The sequence below is a fragment of the Pocillopora damicornis genome, chromosome 1 (assembly GCF_964200805.1).
Source record: "Pocillopora damicornis chromosome 1, jaPocDami1.2, whole genome shotgun sequence".
Taxonomy (NCBI): Eukaryota; Metazoa; Cnidaria; class Anthozoa; order Scleractinia; family Pocilloporidae; genus Pocillopora; species Pocillopora damicornis.
The window spans coordinates 28,351,025-28,365,851 of NC_142670.1; the positions used below are offsets into that span (position 1 = coordinate 28,351,025).

Genomic DNA, 14,827 nt, shown 5'->3' on the forward strand with positions numbered 1-14,827 from the left:
AAAAACAGTTAGGTTTTCGTGAAAAAATAATTCAAATGACTTTGAGGTCATTTTGGCGATGAATACCGGATGAGAGGCTGTTACAGACAGTCAATCAGTCTGATAGAGAGTGGCATATATAGATCTTTAATTCTCGCTTTTCTTATGACGTAAATCTTGCGTGTGAACTAGTCGCGTTTTGCTATCCAAAAGGAAAGGATGTGTCTTCTGTTGCGCTTCGTAATAAAATTATCGTATGTTGTAGCAAGACTTGGTTTTCATGGACAGAGATAAAGGAGACCTATTAATGGCTACAGTCATCGTCAATGATGATAAAAATATACTGATAAAAGTAATGATTGTGGCGGTGATATAATAACAACTACTGTTCATCATGATTTCATCATCGTCATCATCATCATCATTACAGGGTGCACAAGCCGAAGACCATATCGCAAAGTAATTTGTGCAAATCCTGTCCGTGACAACATGAGTGTCCATCCTTCGAATATCCCTGCGCCATTGAAAGAAATGAACTCCTTTGACTTACAGATGTGTAAGATTCCGACAGATTACTTGACACGACTTTTCTCTCTAGAGCCCGTGTGACGAGGACAGTTTCCAATGTGGTGATCATAGTATATGCTTCCCAACTATCAAGATGACAGTGTTCGATGCCAGTGTAAGCATGGCTTCACAGGAAAACCCTGCGGTAGGTATATGTCGCTTTGCTTAAGCATGGAAAAGCCTCAATTATCATATAAAGAAGCGATCTTGAACAGGTTCTTTTTTTTCCTCGCAATAGAACCAATAAGGTGCTCTCAATTGTTTCAAAATGGTTTTAATTGTAGTGGCGTGTACGCCATCAATCCAGGTGGCGGCAAATCAATCCAAAGGTTGTTGTGACATAATCACAGACGGTGACGCTTGGATGGCTCTGTTGACCTCTATCTTAAATGGGAATCCTACAAAAACGGCTTTGGGACTCTGAGCGGAGAGTTCTGGTTTGAAAACGATAATCTTCACCGTTTAACAGCCGCTGATGACGTTATGTTGAGAGTTGACCTGGTAGACTTCGAAGGGAACATCACGTACGCTGAGTACACGGATTTTAATGTGACAGACGAAGCTGACAAGTACTGGCTTTTTGTTGAAGGATACAAGGGCACTGCTGGTGACTCTATGACGGTACATAGGTAAGAAAGGTATTATGTCGTCTAAGAGAGTATCCATTTCCAGCCGCGGGAGGCGTGTTTCGATTAGGGGTGCAGTTTTTGAAAGATACAACGGCGATGCGTTTGAAGATTTGTCCGCTTCGGCCAAAATTTGTCAAGTCGCAACAATTCAGCTGCACTTGCAAAATGTTGATGATGACAGGAAATTTTTCTAAATAAAAACCTTTTTCGCTTGTGCAGAAAGGCCCTAACTTTATAAATGCGAGAAACTGATAAACTAAGAGGCTTTCATGAGCCTTAAACAAAGTCCATCAATGTACACTTCTAGTAACATGTGAGGACAGAAAATGTTCCCACAATTTCCGAAGACTTGAGTGAGATTGACATCTCAACACTTTTCTGAGATCATTCGAGAAATGAGCGTGAGAAGCGAGGTTCCAATCTCCTTGGTCACGTGATTTGATTACGTCCTCCGATAACCTAGACTGCTGTACGGGAGGATCAGGGCTGAAGCCCCAAACCAGACCAACACTCAGAGTCTTGAAATATGCCGGCTTTTCAAGGAACTTACAAATGGATAAACGTTCAAAGCTTCTCGAAAAAGGACGATAAACCGAAGGCCCCGTCTCCTGCATTTTCTCTGTCCTGGTTGGCAGGGGATGTTAGAGAACACACAAAGTCCTCGCAAAGAGAAGGGAGCGAAGCTACCGGTGTTGTGGTCTGGCCTTCCTATTAGTTTCTAAAAGCTACCATTCAAACCAACGTTAAAGTTGACTTGTGGTAACTGTATAAATATCGTAAATAAATGATTCTTGCTTTCTATCTGTCTAAACATGGTGAAAACGAGCTTATCTGCAATTTCATATCATTTCAGTAATATGGAGTTCTCTGGTGGTACAAAAGCTGCCATCAATCCCATCTGAACAGACTGTACCTCAATGGCTCCCATGTGTCTAATGCTGATGGGGTCAACTTGCTTTCTTTCAGAGGCCATCGTTGCTCGCTAAAACGCACCGAGATTAAAGTGAAAACCAAGGCATGAGACAATGTCTATCCCAGGATAAAGCGCCAATCAAATCAAGGCTTCAACAATCCCCTTAAGCAACACACGGGCATTTGAATATCGTTCTTTCCAGGGAGCGGGGAACTTGAACCTTTCCTGGGTGGGTGGGCAATTTGAACTGGATCTGTCAAGTTCCTCCAGCGGAATGCACATGTTTTATCTTTTAATATGGAGCTGTTTCACTTTCGCGAGCAGATGGCTGAGAAGAAAAGGTCTTCAAGAAAGTTACGGTCGCTGATTTTGCCTTTTATAAAAGAAATTGACCATCAAATCCGGCTCTTTAGTAAGGCATTTGAACACAATTTTGGCCCCGGGGGACGGGAATTTGAAGGAGCAAATCTTTAAAAGTTCAAATGTCCCGAACTAGTCTCTAAATTACAGCGATTCAATAACTCGTATGCACTTTAAAGCCGATTACGAATTAAAAGCACTTCCTTTGATATAATATTTACACATTTGCACCGGAAAATAAACATGAGCAATCATTCAAATACTTGTTTGATATCAACAGTCAACTTATCCAACATCTTCCCATTAAAACGGTGTGCCGACATCTTTAAACTGTTCAAACATTCCTCTAGTTGCAGAAACCTGAACCGGCATATTGACTCTGTCTTCCGTAAAACGAAGTTTAATTGCAGGCTACACGCACAGCCCCGAGAAAAATAATTTTAGGCCTAGATTTTGCACCTGAAGGACCTGAATTGAGCTCTTAATCTCTTCTGACTCAGTCGTTTATTAAACATTTCTTTCTGTCTTTTAGTTCCATGAACACTTTTAGACCCGAGGAGTTTTTTCCACTTTGTTGGGACTCAAATAATTATTTTTGTGAGAGGAGGAACCGGCAAATGGCACTAACCTTATGAACAAAAATGTAAACAGCTCGTGCTGTCATTTCTGACACGAGGGACAAACAGTTGAGCATCACTTACCTGCAACATGAATTAACTTGAGAAAGAAAGTTAATAAGTAAAGAAGTCAAGAGTGAAAATAAAATTTGAATGAAGATTGATAGACACATATTCATCTATGTCTATAAAGTTCGCTAAGGTCGAAAAATGAGCTATTTACGGGCATGCAAAAAATATATCAGGTAGTAAACTTCTCTTCAAACGTGCTCTCTGCCTCTTCCCTAAAAAAACTCGTCGCGAAACTCCTCCCATCGGGAATTACTTACTGTGGCCAATTAATGTTATCAGCATAGTTGATTACACTAAATTACCCTGTTATGCTCTGCCACCGACGCAGCACCACAGTTTCTTTAGAAACTTACCCCAATTATTAATTTGCATGACAGTCAACTTCCTACATCATATGCCAGAAAACAACATATGTCTCAAAACAACATTAGGTGACTGGACTCAAAACTTGTGAACTACTGATGAGTTAGCCTACAGAGCAGGCGTAATTTTGGCGAGCGAGTGCTCAGTATTTTCTTAACGAAAATCATGGCCGCCATCTTTGATTTTAATGGCAGCGGAAGGCTGGGGAAAAAAATAAATTTGTGACAAGCTATGGCAGTCAGCTGTGAGAACTTCATGGTTCTGTATATAGAACACAACCTACATAAAAATTCTTCTCACAAACCTACATGTATGCCTGAATTTTCGCGATTTTTTGTTTTCCTAACCATTAGACCCCTTAGAGTGACAAGCTTCTAATTTTTCCCATGAATCAAAGAGTATGGAATAAAGGAAATGATCATAAGCTCAAGCTTCTCGTGATTGTTAGAAAAATTATCCTTGCAAGTACTATGAGAAATGTTTAGCGAACACTATAGAGAAGTTGCATACTAATGTTGAGGCATAAAGGGCTAATGATCGACTCATCACCTAGATAACATTAAACCTGCAACCATCATTTGTGGCTTCTTGAACAATGCTAAGAAAATCTCTCTTAACTTAGTCCGTTATTTGTCCTTTCCAAAAGATATTTTTAATTCATACTAAAGAGTTAGCGTCGTCTTTCTCGAAATATGGACCCACTTGCAGAACCAATTGTTCAACTGCGGAGGCGATTTCCACAAACAAAGTCTTCAAATTTCTGCTCGCTGAAATCCACCGTTCCTGCAGATCTCTGTTAAAGTTACGCCTCTTTCATAGCCCTTCGTCAGAGCGATTGGAAACGCTCTGACGAAGGGCTAACGCTGGAAACGCTAGCCTTTAAAGCCTTTAAACTCCTTACGGTGGCCAATTTACGTTATCGACTCAGTTGATTACACTTAATTACCCTGCCATGCAAATTATTGTGTCGGGTCTCTCCGCCAAAATCAAGTCGCAGTAAGAATTTTTAGTGAAGTAAAGGAAACTTAACAGGTATTGTCTTCAGTGCATAATAAATATTTACTCTTTGATTAACAGCACAGAATCCTCTATGTGAGACAAATGGATCAAAGTTTTGCAGAAAATGGAAAAAATGTCAGAAAGAAAATCTAAAAACTGCGCTATTGATGTTTATTTCTTGCCGTTGTTTGTCGCAGACAAGTAGCTCGTTACTTTTGCGTTTTTTCCTGAGGCATACGATTCAAAATTCATGAGATATCAACTCCCAAACATCTTTCCTTAAGACTGTGAACAAGTTTAACTCGTCGCCGTTTGGATTGTAGGACACTTTTAATCATTTGAATTACAACTCCACCGAGTCAGCCAAGGACTCTCCGCTTATAACTGAATCATTTGAAGATTTTCGCCTATGCGACGGTGGTTGAGTTAGCCTTTCAATTTACATTTTCAACTCAGTTGTTAACTCTTAATTAGCGGAAATAACAACCAGCTTAGCAACAGGCTAGCAAAACATATTGCTTGTACTGTTTTCATTCTCGCAATATTCTTGCACCTGCTTATACTGTTAGGATATAGAAATGAGATAACTCATTCTCTTTCATCATATTCGTTCTGTTAGTTAAGACTAAACATGCATCTCAGCATAATATCACTTCTTCTCCGCCAAAATTAAGTCGAAGTAAGAATTTTTATGAAGGAAAAGAAACATAACAGGCATTGTCTTCAATGTATAATGAATATTTACTCTTGGATTAACACCAGAGAATCCTCTATGTGAGACTAAGTGGATCAAAGTTTTGCAGAAAATGGAAAAAGTTTAAGAATTGGTAAAGAATTAAAATCGTTTTGTCCACAATGGGGTCAGTTTGGATCGCGACGTTTCGATCGATCGCATCTAACCGCGTGGTTCCAACGATCTAAGAACACAGCCGCAGGTGTATCCAGTATGCATGTTCGATTCACATCGTAAACAACTGTTTTCATCACGATTAGTGACTGCAACCTATTTACAACAATAGTAATTTGTGACGTTTAAACACACGCATAATACTTCACAATAATTTTCCGATTAGCTGTTTCCTCCTAAATTGACGGTTCAATGGCTGATAACTAATAAAAATGTTTTTGTTATCCACCACCTGTTTCAGACTACCCCTAGGGTTTTTTAAGATGTGTTGGGAATATTCTAGACTAAAGGAAAGGAAATAAATCGAGACAAATATCAGTGAAGTTCAAACATCTTTCCAGAAAAAATAATTTAAAAACTGCGCCATCAATGTTTATTTCTTGTCATTGTTTAAATGTAAACGTAGCGAGTTTTCTTTATTGCAGACAGGTAGCTTGTCGTTTTTGTATTTTTCTGAGGCATACCATTCCAATTCATGAAATACCAATTCCCAAACATCTTTCCTGAAGACTGTGAATAATTTTAACTCGTCGCCGCTGTTTGGATTGTAGGACATTTTTAATCATTCGATTTACAACTCCACCGAGTAAGCCGGGGACTCTCCGCTTATAACTGAATCATTTGAAGATTTTCGCCTATGCGACAGTGGTTGAATTAGCCCTTCAATTTATATTTTGAACTCAGCTGTTACACTAATTTACCGGAAATTATAATCAGCTTGGCAGCAGTCTAACAATGCTTGTACTGTTTTCATTGTCACAATTCTCTTGCACCTGCTTATCTAGTTAAGAAAATAGAAATGAAATAACTCATTCTTTTTCATCATATTCTTTCTGGCAATGAAGAGTAAACATGCACCTCAGCATAATATCTCTTCTTTGCGCCGTTGCCTACGGCATAAGCCGTATTTCAGGTCCAAATTTCAAGGCTGTTTACTTTGCTGAGAAGATAAAAGGACAAATGCTGAACGGAAGCTTGATAAGAGATATAGAAGTGGATTCGGAAAGTTCCTGTCAGCTTGAGTGTGTAAATGAAGAGCGATGTCAGTCTTACAACTTTGGAACCATTGAGGGCGACTCAAACAAATTCAAGTGTCAACTAAGCGACTCTGATCGATTTGCTGGATTTGTTAAATTTATTGAGAATAAAGATTTCATTTACAGGGGAATAAAGGTAAGCTAACAAAATCTGTCACTTTGTGTTTAATCGAGACGGAGTTTCTTTAAAATATTGATTAACTTTAAAGTATTTAAGTTTCATTTCTTATTTTTTTTCTCCTTGACGAAAGTAACTTGGTCCCACGCTTTAACTTATCGGCATAAGAAGATCCGACAATGATCGTGATAGAAATTAGTCCGCTGTTAGCGTTAAGGTAAAGAGACTCGACTAGCAAAAAAAGCTGGGTTTTCATGAAAAATGATTTAGATGACTTTGAGGTCATTTTAGCGATGAATACCTGCTGAGAAGCTATTAAAGACAATATAAATTGGTCAGATATATACTGGCAAAAATAGAGCTTTCATCCTTGCTTTTCTTTTGAAGTAAATCTTTCAAGTGAACTAGTCGCGTTTTGATATCCAAAAGGAAAGGATATGTATTCTGTTGCGCTTCGGAATAAAATTGTCACATATTGTAGCAAGACTTGGTTTATTTATTAAGGGGACTCGCTCATGGCTATAACCACCGTCAATGATGATAAAAAGATACTGATAAAAGTAATGATTGTGACAGTGATGATAATAATAACTACTATTCATCATCACACCATCATCACCATCATCATTATTATGCCAGAAACCTAACATACGAGGTCTCTCTTTTCCTAAGTAAGAGACTTGTATACAGTCTCATCGACTTTGTTTACTTCCCAAACTACTACAAGTTTCCTGTTGCACGTAACAGGGTGCACAAGCCGAAGACCGTATCGCAAAGTAATTTGTGCAAATCCTGTCCGCAACAAAATGAGTGTCCATCCTTCGAATATCCCTGTGCCATTGAAAGAAACGAAGTCCTTTGACTTACAAATGTGTAAGAGTTTAATTGACACAACTTTTCTCTCTAGAGCTCGTGTGAAGAGGACAGTTTCCAATGTGGTGATCATAGAATATGCGTTCCCAACTATCAAGATGACAGCGTTCGATGCCAGTGTAAGCACGGCTTCACAGGAAAACCTTGCGGTAGGTATATATCCCTTTACTTAGTCATGGAAAAAGCCTCCATAATCATATAAAGAGGTGATCTTGAATAGGTTCTTTACTTTTCTTACAATAGAACCAAAAAGCTGCTCTCAATTGTTTCAAGATGGTTTCAATTCTAGTGGCGTGTACACCATCAATCCAGATGGCGGCAAACCAATCCAGGTGTTTTGTGACATGACCACAGACGGTGGAGGCTGGACCGTTTTTCAGAAACGCTTGGACGGCTCTGTTGACTTCTATCTTAATTGGGAATCCTACAAAAACGGCTTCGGAGATCTGAGCGGAGAGTTCTGGCTTGGAAACGACAATCTTCACCGTTTAACAGCCGCTGATGACGTTATGTTGAGAGTTGATCTAGAAGACTTTGAAGGGAACATCAGGTACGCTGATTATAGGAATTTTAATGTTGCAGACGAAGCTGACAAGTACCGGCTTTTTGTTGAAGGATACAAGGGCACTGCTGGTGACTCTTTGACGGTACATAGGTAAGAAAGGGATTCAGGTTGACTGAGAGAGGATCCATTTCTAGCCGCAGGAAGCATGTTTCGATTAGGGGTGTAGCTTTAGAGATTGATATCAAAGGAAACTAATCATGAACGGTTTATCACATCTAGTTTGAATTTTGTATCTAAAGAGAAACATTTCCCGATAAAACAAAGGAAAACGTCTGGCCTTGATGTTTATTTTGGGAGTTTTATGTTTTATTGGTCACCATCTTCGTTTAAATTTTGAATCAATCTGCAGTCGCTGGTGGGTATAATTACATAGCTTCTACGTTTAACAAAAACTTCACGACTGTCAGGATTTTTCTCTCTCTCCTGTTCTATCGAGCTGATTGGTTTTATTATTCGTTATTATTAGAGAAACACCAGTATCAACAAAGTGTCAACAAAATAGAGGCGATCTGTATTAAAATTTAAAGATACGACGGTGGAAACAGAAACCATACATTGTTTAAACGAAAGAAAGAATATTTGACGGACTAAGCGATTGAGGTTTAGAACGACTAAATGCTGAAATAGAAACAAACCAAATAAAGATTCTATTGCAAAATAAGGAAAAGGCCTTTCCACACTAAGGGGAAAAACTGGAATTGTTCCGAAAAAGTCAAAGGACAAATTTTGTCATGTAAAAATTTTTGCTTTGTCTGTTGCATCCGCATCAAAAAAATTTCAAAGCCGTCAAAAATTCCGTTAGAGCCTGATGTGTTCATAAGACAGGCCAGTTTAGTTTGCCAATGGATTAAACCTCCAATTTCTAGGATTTGTCCTAGTCCCCGAGTTTTGCAACAAAAGATAATTATTGCCCTTCTACTATACTGATTTCAGTTCAATCACACGCTGGTAGTAGCTTTTACGACAAATGATTGACAAGTTTATCAAAGTTTTGTCTATTTAGTCGATTTTGTCCAGTTTTTACCAAGGACAAATTTTTTCGGCGATGCGTTTGAAGATTTGTCCGCCTCGGACAAATTTTGTCAAGTCGCGACAAACCATATACACTTGCAAAATGTTGATGATGACAGGAAACAACTAATTCGCTGGTGCGGAAAGGCCCCAACTTTACAGAACTAATAAACCAAGAGACTTTCGTGAGCCTCAAACAAACTTCATCAACGTAAACTTCTAGTAATATGTGAGACTTCAGTAGAAATGAGATGTCAATAAGTCACGTGATTTGATTACGTAATCCGACGACCTAGACTGCCAAGAATGTGCCGCCTTTGCTTTAACACCCGCAAATGGATAAACGTTCAAAGCTTCCTGAAAAAGAACGATAAACCGTAGGCCCCCGTCTCCTGCATCTTCTCTCTACTGGTCAGTAGGGGATGTTAATGAACCCACGTACTTTTCGCAAAGAGAAGGGAACGAAGCTCCCGGTGTTGTGGTCTAGCCTAGTTGTTATTAGTTTCTATAGGCTACCATCCAAACCAGCTTTAAAGCTGAACTTGATCAGCCTGTATAAATATCGTGAATAAATAAAAAATAATTTTTGCTTTCTATGTGTCTAAACATGGTGAAAACAAGCTTACATGAAATTTGATTTCATTTCAGCAATATGAGGTTTTCTACCAATGATCAAGACAATGATCCAGATAGCAGCCACCACTGCTCCCAACACTTCAAGGGAGCCTGGTGGTACAGAAGCTGTCATCACTCCAATCTGAATGGATTGTACCTCAATGGCTCCCAAGTGTCCTTTCCTAATGGGGTCAACTGGCTTTCTTTTAGGGGCTATCATTACTCACTAAAACGCACCGAGATGAAAGTGAGAACCAAAGCATAAGACAATGTCTATTCCAGGATAACGCGTCAATCAAATCGAGGCTTCAACAATCCCCCCCCCCTCCTCCCCCACGTCAACACTCGGGTATTTGACTGTCGTTCTTTCCAAAGGTTGGGGAACTTGAACCTTGCCTGGGTGGGGTGGGCAATTTATCCGGACCTGTCAAGTCCCTCCAGCAGAATACACGTGTTTTATCTTTCAATATGGAGCTGTTTAAAGGTAAAGAGCTTGCTTTCGCAAGCAGATGGCTCAGAAGAAAAGGTCTACAAGAAAGTCTTAGCCGCTGATCTTGCTTTTTACAAACAAATTAACCATCAAATCAAGCATTTGAGTAGGGTGTTTGAACACAATTTTGGCCCCGAGAAACGGGAATTTGAATGAGCCAGTCTTAAAAAGTTCAAATGCCAGGGGAGTTTTCGGGGAAGGGGATGTTGAAGCTTTTGAATTGATCGACGCTTGACCGACAAGATAACAATTTGAACTAAAGTCCGCGCTAAACCTCAGTTAGCAAGTTGATACGTATATATGATGACACCATGCTCTAAATTGAATATTGTTAGTAGCTTTAATGCAATTTATACCATTGGATTAGTATTTAGGTATAACTTAAAGTAAACGATGCCATAATTTGTTTTTATTATTATGAAAAACTGTCTGTTGTATCCGTGTTTTGTTATTCACCTGGACCTACTTAACAATTTGGCCCCTAGGGACGGGAATTTGAACGAGCCAGTCTTTAAAGTTCAAATGCCCGGGCAGTTTCCTTGGGGGGGGGGGGGGGGGGGGGAGGGGGGCGTTGAAGCTTTCGAATTGATTGAAGCTGAACCGACGCAAGTAAACTATTTGAACTGAAGTCCGCGCTAAACCTAAGTCAGTATGTTGATACGTATATATAGAGACACCACTAAATTGAATGTTGTCAGTAGCTTCAATGCAACTTCTACCATTGAATTAGTATTTAGGTGAAGCTTATAGTAAACGATGGCATAATTTTTTTTTCAAAAATAAAACCCATCTGTTGTATCTATGTTTTATTATTCACCAAAGTTTAAAAAGCCTTGGACCTACTTAAAATGTAATAGAAAGTATCTATTTGACTGTAATTTACAATGAGGCACATGCTCCTCATAATAAAGGCTTGAGTATATACATGCATGTGTTGCTAAAATCATACATATACTACCTTGGGACACTCAGAATGTTTTATCCTTGACTATAAGGGATTCATATTTAAATATGTATGAAACTTGAAAATTACTTTTACTTATTTACAAGGTACATAATAATATGACGGTAGATGATATTTTGTCTTTTTTATAAGAGCAGTGGTTCTGATTACAATATACGCAACCCCCCAAGTTTTATATTACCACAACTTAACGTAGACTTAGGGAGAACTTCTCTAAGATGTAGAGGGCCTTTAGCTTGAAATATAACCGACAACATGTTATTTCAGAAGGAAGCCTCTACAATCTCGAATAAATACCAAAATTACATTTGTTATTGACTACTATTCAGAAACATTTTGATTTACACTTTAAACTTTTGATCAATAGAGTATTGTTGTATATGGTACATGTAAGTCCACATCAGCTCTGTTGCTTTTAACTTTTTAACTTACTGTAAATAAAGTATCAATTGATGTACATTGATTGATTGACTGACCAAATCATAAAGTGAAAGTTTCAGTATAGCGACAAGATGGGTGGAAAACAAATGAAAATCGGCTGTTAATGACAGATCCACAACAAACTCTTGACATAAGTGGGTTCACAAATTGTGATGTTTCTTTATCGTTGGATAGGGGCGGTCAGCCCTGTCACCTTTCAAGCTCCCCTCACCCCTTCACCCCCTCACCCCCATCCTTCCCCCCCTATTGTTAAGCAAGTAAATTATACTCTTGAAAATATTCTGTCGGGGTCTTACTAAGGTCGATAACATTTTTCGAGTAATAAAGTCACCAATAACATTACAGAATAGAATATTTTAAGCAATTAGGGGCACATTTAAAGCAAAAACTAAAGGAATATCATGAGCTCCCTTCTCTTCACGAAACTTTTGCCTTCCCATATCTATCCGAAAACCTTCCTACTTTGTTTTGCTTTGCTTTGTTTTGCTTCGCTTTGTTTTTTGGTCTCTTTTTTCATATTTTTTTCCTTGGGGCTGACCAATTTATATAATTTCTTTGAAGGTTTTTTCATTCCTATTCAATAATCAGAAAGCTTCTATTCTTCATAGCAACCATACATCTACGTTGTCTTGTCCCAAAATGACATGTCCTGTCATGACCATATTTCTTAGCTGATGGTCAGCACAGTTCTTGTTACTTGTCTGCAAGGCAGTGCAATAGAATTGTGAAGAGATTTGAAGAGTTATCAGATTAACAAATAGATTCCAAGTTGCCGTGCGTCTATTCAGTAATAGATCACAGATGACGTCAAAATGTCAAATTTGAATCGAACGTCGCTTGTCCTGGAAGAGACAATCGCTTTGAAAGCTGAATCAAAACTGCGTAATCAACAAATCTAAAACAAAATGCCGCAAATAATCAAGTCACTTTTTGTCATCAGAGCGGCTCTGTAAGCCGAAAAAACACCTGGACGTTGCCCTGAATATTACAGGAGTTAAAAAAGCCACTCGGAAAGCTTGCGGTTGCGGTCGACATCGAAACGTTGGAGGCCATTCGGTTCGAACTTTGTATGAGTGGAGCACTAGACTGAGGAACGGGCTGGCTCGAATTTTGGCAAGGTCAGATGGTACAATAACTGGCTTATGTTGAATATTTTCTTTGCCAGCGCGGCGGTTGATTCTGAGCTTGGCGTCGAGAATTTTGTTGCTGTTTTGAAATACTTGGTTTTTTGATATTTTCACTGTAACACGTTGTTGTTTAGGTGTAATTTAATGGAATTGCGAAAACCGAGAAGAGGTGAACGACTGTACTCTTTGCCTTTTTTTGTTCTGGCTTCCACATAAAATCGTGCTAGGTTTTGGTCTAATTCCTTACTGTTCATTTTAAGAAGTGGTGTTGTGATGTTTCTTTCCTGTCACCAATCTGTGTAAACAATTATTTTGACATTGAGAAAAGAATGTTTTTTTTTCCAAATAAATCAATCTCAGACAACTTTTGCTTATTGAGTTCGTTAATTTCGAAGCAAAGCAATGGCTTTTTACCTTGAAATAATTTCACTACCCATTTTGTGTTTCTTTTAGTCGCGTTCGACTGCGACTGCTCAAGTAGTTTTGTCAAGTCGTTTTCGACAGATAAACGTGATTTTCTTTCTTTCTCCTGTTTATCGTAACTTTCCACAGCCTCGACAAGACTTTTTTCGAAGTCTTCGTTCACCCAGTCAGCTAAAATATCGTCTAAATTTTCAAAACTTTCCGCCATTCTAGAATAACAGAGAGCAAAAGTTTTAATGATGACGTCATCTATTCGTCTATCCTCCAATAGATCATAAATGAGAACCAATCAGAATGCGTGCATAACTGAACTTATTATATAATAGGATACTGCTTGGACTCAAATGGAGAGACTATACAAACTGAACCTTTCGAAATATTTTCGAAACAGCAGACGATTCCCTCACAGACCTGTAGAGCGAGAGGTGCAATGGGTGTGTACCCCCCCCCCCTCCCCAATGGATCATGAATGTCCAGGTACTGGATAAGAAAGTAAGTTATCACAAAAAATATATATATATATATAAATATTCATAAATGGCCTTCAAAATGCACCGCATACAGTCTTAAGACAACCCAATATTTCAAATTTCTCAAGGGAGGAAGGCCCCCAACCCCCCTGGAATCTAGTATGATTTTCTTTGTTATACAGTTTTATTATATAGATGCTGATGAAATACTAGGATTTTTCATTTCACTAAAAAATCATATCTTCATCGCGCGCAGTAAAGATACTATTTTTATCTTTCACGTGTGAGGATATTGGTGTCGCCATGGTTACTAAAATGATTAGCCAGCTACAAGAGAGCTTCCCGTTCAGGCGCACGGCCGGTTCTTTCGAAATTTCATTCACAAAATGGCTTCGAGGTGCGAAGATGGTACAGTTACCGGTGACCCTCTCTCGATGAGCTGCCAAATTTTCACATCGATACTTTTTCGAGCTTACTTACCCGTAGTTTTTTAAGAGTTTCACTAGAAGACACATGTGTTGGCTTCCCAACCCACGAAGTGTGCTGGAACAGTTTTCTAAGCAAATCCTTCGTTATATTTGACCCTTTACCTCCCATAAGTGACCAAGACAGAATTTCTCTTTACGATATCAATACAATATCAAGCAGACGAGTGACGAGAATAAAGAAAATCTTAATTAGGGGATTGTTAGTTGATCCAATACCAAATTCTCCAAACTAACATCAGAAGAACTATGTGGCAGACAGTAGGGAGAATTACTAATGAGATCTTGGGAGATAAAGGCTTAACACCGAGTGGTGGCCCCTGTGAAATACACAGACCAGATGCCTACGTGGTCAACTTAAGAACGAAGGTGAGAGGTTGTCTGTAAGTTTGGCATACAATTATGGAATAAGATTAAAAGAAAAAGCAACTGTTCCAACTTTTAATATATTCTTTAATCAATATTCTCCGCAGAGGTCATGGTTAAAAAACTATTCTGTCTTTGACTAAGGAAATTACTTAGCCTCTCTTCATATGACCTCCTTTATGACATTTCTAAAAAGCACTGAATGCATATTGAAAATATTGTGTCCATCTCTACAAATTTCTTATGGTTGACAGAACAGAATGTAATAATCAAGGATATGACTGATTTGGTAAATGTGTTACAGGTCGGTCAAGTAACCACCAATAAAATGAGTATAATTGCAAGGGGTAACGCCATGGAGGATATATCCGTTAACTTATGCATAGGCACAAAAAAACACTTGGGTGTCGCTGGCTTGACATAATCAAGCTCAATC

General features: G+C 38.7%; 1 pseudogene across 1 annotated transcript; it reads left to right on the plus strand.

Annotated features, from left to right (window-relative positions):
- The first annotated feature begins 6,214 nt into the window (after positions 1–6,214).
- LOC149053124 (microfibril-associated glycoprotein 4-like) lies at positions 6,215–11,041 on the plus strand (annotated as a pseudogene). Its single transcript, XR_016182074.1, has 4 exons — positions 6,215–6,579; positions 7,469–7,583; positions 7,678–8,089; positions 9,632–11,041. The product of XR_016182074.1 is annotated as a microfibril-associated glycoprotein 4-like (transcript).
- The last annotated feature ends 3,786 nt before the right edge of the window (positions 11,042–14,827 follow it).